The sequence below is a fragment of the Camellia sinensis genome, chromosome 6 (genome assembly GCF_055761805.1).
Source record: "Camellia sinensis isolate YWXY chromosome 6, ASM5576180v1, whole genome shotgun sequence".
Lineage (NCBI taxonomy): Eukaryota > Viridiplantae > Streptophyta > Magnoliopsida > Ericales > Theaceae > Camellia > Camellia sinensis.
Window position 1 is genome coordinate 199720185 of NC_138966.1, and position 6677 is coordinate 199726861.

Here is a 6677-nt window from a genome sequence, read left to right on the forward strand (position 1 = left end):
CTGAGAAGTCACTATTTTAATTAGTTATTTTAGATTTGGTTATTTTAATAGGTTAAAATTTATATTTAAAAAGATGATTGAATTTTTTTATAATTAAATATGATATTTGTAAGAGAAAAAATAAAATAATTATAAATTTAATATGATATTTTGACTGATTAATTATTTGAGTCTATTTTATTATTATTTTTTGTGTAGATTTTAGCCAAAAATAGCCTAAAACTCACTTGTCGAACGAGGCCATTATAGTTCTACTCATACAAAAATTAATTACAAAATGGACACAATCTTTTCCACATTGGTATATGTTGGATTTATTTTTTAGTGCGGCCCAATAACCTACATATCTTTCACATGTTTTATTTTATTTAGACTCCACAACTAGATAAAGCCAATATTTGAGATAAAATCCAGTAATTAGAATTTTAAATATGGGATAATTACTTTTCTAAGATAAGAAAGAAACCTTGATGGACAAGAATTCTTCTGATAGAGTTTATCCCGCCCTTTTCTCTCCTCTATATAAGGATGAGTGACTCCCCTTACATAATATGAGTGTATTTTCATCACTCTAAATTCTATACTCAGCCTAATTAAGAGAGATAGAGAGAAGAAGGTGAGCTAAAAATTCAAGATTAAACTATTAAGGGCATTTTCTCAACTTCTCTAATTCAATGGCTGATAAAGTTGTATTCGTTTTATTCTTGAGTTGTATTGAATTTAAGATCCTACAAAATTTAATTCCACATTATTATTATGGTTACATGTATATTAATTTCTTACATGTGGTATCAGAGTTTTAGTTTTGTGAATCAATACAATTTGGAATAGTAATATATTTATGAATATTATTATTAAAATTATTCATAAAATGGTACATCTATTTTTATTATCAAAAAGAAGATTAATGGCAGTTTCTTGAGAATGTCTTGTTATGTAATTTTTATCATGATATTATATTTTGCCCATCAAAAAGAAAATAGATTTGACAGTTGACAAAGCCTTCCGTTACAAGTTTTCAATATGTACACATATTTAAGTGAAAAAACTAAAAGAAAATGATACATTAGAGTATTTAAAAGAGAACCGTTGATAAACGTGTAATATGCATGCTTTGATTTATTATTAATTTTAGCAATAATAATTTTTATAATCATTATAATATGACACTAAATTGAGTATAATATTTATAGTACTTGCCATTATGACAAACTGCATAGGCTAAAAGCAATTTTAGAATTTGTTGAATCGTTCAGTCTATTAAATAAATATATTTATTTGACTGTATTATGTTAGATAATTATGTTTTTACCTTGTCTGATTATGTACACTTATTGTTTATTATTGTTGATATTTATATATTTTCATGATTTAAATTTGATATCATGATATAATTTTATGACAGTGAATATTAAATATTGAAGTTTTTAATTCATATTAGGTGTAATTCTTATTGACCATTATATGGGACATTCATGATTGTCATATTGTATAATTTAATATATATATTTGTTCGTTTAAAGTTATTATTATTATTATATTGGTAATTGTAATCACATAAAAGAAATTCTAGAAATCATAAATAGTGATTTCATCAAAATAGTGATTGAATTAATGATAATTAAATAACTCAAATTAATGAATAGAGAATATTGTTAGTTAGTTCTGTATTTATAAGGTTTACTAATTTAGTAGCTGCCAAAGTGGCCCAAATTTGTAAAACTTATGAATATAGAACTACATAAAAGAATTGTTAAAATGGTAACATTAAGGTCGATAATATTCTCAATTGCAATTATAATTAGGAGATTAAGACTAGCCCAAAGGAGAGTCACTTTCAAATAATTATGAACTGGGTAGGGTAATGTAACTTATGTACTTAGACAGATTAGAATTGAATACCCAAATGTAACATGACTAACTGAAAAGTTACATAAATTACTTTAAGCCTACATAAGTGATTCTTGACGAGTAGACAATAGATATAACTAAGTTTTGCCCAAAGGAAAGACTTATGCGATATCAATAGTTCATCATTATAATTCTCAAAGCTTTAATATGTATATTGTTTATGCCTATTTCCGCATTACTTATGAGACATTGTGTTAATACCTCTTAAGATCTATAAAAAAGATAGCTTGCCATCTAAGGTGGTTGGAGTTATGTAGGTATACCTCTCAACTAGAAAACCGAAGGTTTGTGAAAGATTTGTCTATATCGGGAACTGTCTCAAAGCTGAAGTTGTAGCTGTAGTAACCTATCGACTGATCTTAGAAACAAGTCATCAAATGGATCTAGAAGACACTTTTTATGTTCCTTCAATTTCTAGGAATTTAGTTTTGTTATCCAAATTAGATCGTGTTGGATATTCAGTTTTATTTAGTTATGGAAAACTCAATTTAATATTTAATTCAATAATGATTGGTTCTGGTAATTTATGTGATGGTTTATATAAAATTACCTTAAATCATGAGTTTGCACAATCATTAGTAACTATGCATTAGAATATTGGCTTAAAACATGGACTAATTAATGAAAAATCCTCAATTTTGTGGCATAGACGGTTGGGACATATCTCTTGAAATAAAATTGAAAAATTGATAAAGAATGAGATTTTGGAAAACCAGACTTCATTGATTTTGAGATATGTGTGGATTATATCAAAGGAAAGCAAACCAAATACACCAAGAACGGTGCCACAAGAAGTAACGAGCTTCTTGAGATAATTCATATAGATATTTACGAGCCACTCAACATCCCATGTCTTAGTGGTGAAAAATATTTCATCACATTTATAGATAATTTCTCACATTATGGATATGTGTATCTAATTCATAAAAAGTCTCAAGCTGTTGACATCCTTAAGTTGTACATAACTGAAGTCGAGAGACAATTAGATAAAAAGGTTAAAATAGTGAGATCAGACAGGGATGGTGAGTATTATGGTAAATATGATAAGTCAGACCAAAATCCTAGCCCATTTGCCAAGTTCTTAGAAAAGAAAGGCATTCATGCTCAATATACAATGCCAGGTATGCCACAACAGAATAGAGTTGCTGAAAGGCATAATCGTACACTTAAAATATGGTTAGGAGTATGTTAAGTTACTCAATTGTACCCATTTTACTGTGGGGTGAAGCTTAAAAAGACTGCAATGTATATCTTAAATAGGGTTCCTAGTAAAACAGTCCCAACAACTCCTTTTGAGTTGTGGACTAGTAGGAAACCTAGTTTGAGACACTTATATATTTAGGGTTGTCCAGCAGAGGCAAGAATCTTCAACCCATAAGGGAAAAAGTTTGACTCAAGAACAATATCTATATATTTCATTGGTTGTCTAGACAAGTCTAAAGGGTATAAATTTTATTGTCCTGATCACAGTACGAGGATAGTGGAGACTGGCAATGCTAGATTCCTAGAGAATTGTGAAATTAGTGGGAGTGAAAATGGGATAACCCTGATCCGTGTTATGCTAATTAATCTTGATCATGATTGTGATTATGTGTTTGATATTATTTTGAGTGCCATTTATATGAATATATGTGGTTTTGAATTTCTATCTGTTCCTCGTAGGAAAATTTGTTTGATTATCTGCTTTAGAATTTAAATTGAAGGCTTTATCGACCACAAAAACTGAAATTGACGACGTCATTGTGATTAGCGTAATTTTTAGAGCCTACGGTGGAATTTAATTGAAAATTGATTCGGATCAAATTAAATGGATTAAATTAATGAGTTAGTGCTCAATTAATTAATGTTAATGAAATGTGATTAAGAGAGCCTATAAAAAGGCTCATTCTCACTCAATTCCTCTCTTTTAATTCTTTTGGCTGAAATTAGCTCTCTAGAAAGTGAGAGAACCGAATTTAGAGAGAGAGAGTGAAGGCAATTGAAGGTTTGATCAAGAGGCTTGGGAATCTTGAAGATAAACTAAAGAATTAGCTAGAATTTGGGTGTTTGAAGCCCTTAGGTGAGTAAATTCATGAATTTTAGTTTGTAACTTTGTGAATTCAAAGTTGAGTGGTGATCAAGAACATGAATTGAATTGATTATGATGAAATTGAGTTGGTTTTGATGAATTGGAAGTCAAGGTACACATGCATGTAAGAAATTGCCATGAATTTGTATGTTTGGGCTTGAAATACATGATCCATGTTGAATTTTGATTGAAGTTCATGTTTTTGGTCATCTCTACATCATATGAATTGAGAATGGGAGCTATATCTCACATGCATATACAATTCACAAGAGTATGAGTTTTGAATATATTAAATTGTTATGTTGGAAATAAGTTTGGTGTGATTTGGAGCATGCATGTAATTAATTCATGGGATTTGAGCTTATGATGTAGAAAATTTGGTGTTTATAGCATGTTAGTAAATGTATATGTGAGCCTTGAACCATGAGATGCAAGTTACATTGGATTGAATGCATGTTTGAAGCTCAAAATGAATTCTGGAAAACCCAGAATCCGGCATGTCCGCTCGAGCGGGGGAGTCGCCGCTTGAGCGTGAAATGCTGGTTCCCAGCACTTTTGCAGGCATGGATGTCCACTCGAGCGGGGATATTCACGCTCAAGCAGGGAGCCATGTAGTGTGACATTCAGCTCGAGCGTCCGAATTCATGCTCGAGCATAAAAATGAGGCAACCAGTATTTTTGCAGACCCACAGGGTCCACTCGAGCTGCGTAACCCACGCTCGAGCGGGGACCCCTGTTTCAGAAAATTTGTGAAGGTGTTTTGTGTTTCATTTTCCGTTCTCTTTCACTTCTAAGTACTCTTAGGCATGCATTGAGCATTATGAATGAATTAAAGGAATAAGAAAGAAGCCTAAGAGGGATGTATGAATTAAGAATGGATTGAATTGATTATGACCCATATGTGTTATGTAATGTGTAGGGTCGAGCTCCAGGGCAAATCCACCGGCAGAACACTGTGAGTAATATCTTAATAAAGATATTTTGAAATATGTTATTTGTCCAATTGCTTATTTCCATACAATTCCTATAAGCTTGTCAATTTGAATTGTGGACAAATGTTTGCTATGCCATATGGTTGGGCCAAAGGCCGTTGGATACAGTTGAATGGGCCAAAGGCCATTTGACATGAATGAATGAGCCAAAGGCCGTTTGACATGAATGAATGAGTTGAAGGCCGTTGGAGATGAATAAATGAGCCAAAGGGCGTTGGACATGAATAAATGGGCCAAAGGCCGTTTGACATAAATGAATGGGCCAAAGGCCGTTTGACACGAATGATTAGGCCAAAGGCCGTCGGACAGGAACGATTGGGCCAAAGGCCGTTGGATATGATTGAATTGGGCCCGACGCCATTTGATGTGTTTGGAATCGCAGTTTGATAAATTGGGCCTAAGACCGTCTGATGTATGTTGTTCTAAATACCATTCATTTATCTTTTTTATCTGATATTATTCACTGGGCTTTCGCTCATGCTCATTCATGTGTCTGTAGGTGAGCCAATGGAGGTCCAAACCCAGCCTCAGTGAAGTTTGTGTGAAACAGTCAAAGTTTTGAAGAGTCAGCCCATACGTCTCATGCACGAGACTTGTTTTCACCGTTACAGGGGCCTGGAGGAAGCCAATACAGTAAATAAACAATGTCTAATGAGCTGTGACAATCTGTATGCCAAAAAGACTTTTCATATATATATATATACACAGTGCAGAACAGTATGTACAACATTTATAATCATCTAGATCAGGGACCTAATCCCTATTAAACAGTACAGTAACAATCTATACAGTCTACAAAACAGTTACAGAGACAGATAGGGGAAATTAAAACACCCCTAAGCCATAGCTTGACAGGCTCAGAACCTCGCAGTGAGGCATAGTGGTTGGCTTGACAAAACTGGAGCTTACCCCGACGCTTCTAGCCGCGGTCTAGTGCCTGTACACCTACATATATATATAAGCAGTGAGCTAAAACCCAGTGAATAACATAATGCGTAAAGAGATTTAGAATGAATGTCCCTACAGTAATGAAAACAGTTCATTAAATTAGTATTTCAATCGTTCAGTCGGTGCAGTCATATGTGGTACATCCATTAGCATAACAGTACAGTAAACAGTAGGTCTTGAAAGACTGAACAGTCAATGATGGCCATCAATCAGTAAACAGTAGTGGTTCCAACAAGGGAACCGACAGAGATCTCTGTAACAGTAACAGTAGTTGCTAAGGATGCCACAATACAGTTTAGAATAGAGGACATACATTCATTCTATTAACAGTATCAATTCAGAAACAGTACAGTTCAATTGTTCAGAAGATAATCATTTTTGAACATATCTTTACACAGTTCTTACTCACAGAGTTCTGGGCTACAGTTAGGCTAGAGCGCGTCTCCAGTCGCCAACCCTACACAGTTTACAGATTAAACACACACTAAGCTACACAGTTGGAAAAGATAATAACTTAATCCCTATCTTGACTCGGTGTGGTTCTACATCTATATCCTTATTAAGATGACTTAAACTAGGCCTAAGAATGCTTTGGATGAAATGAGGATGCAAAGACGCACTTTAAAAGCATTTCCAGAAAGCGGGGGTCCCGCTCGAGCGTAGGTTAATCCGCTCGAGCGCAGAGTTACCCGCTCGAGCGTAATGCAAAACAGTCAAAAGTGCTGGATAGGTGAAATTCACGCTCGATTGGGCGCTCG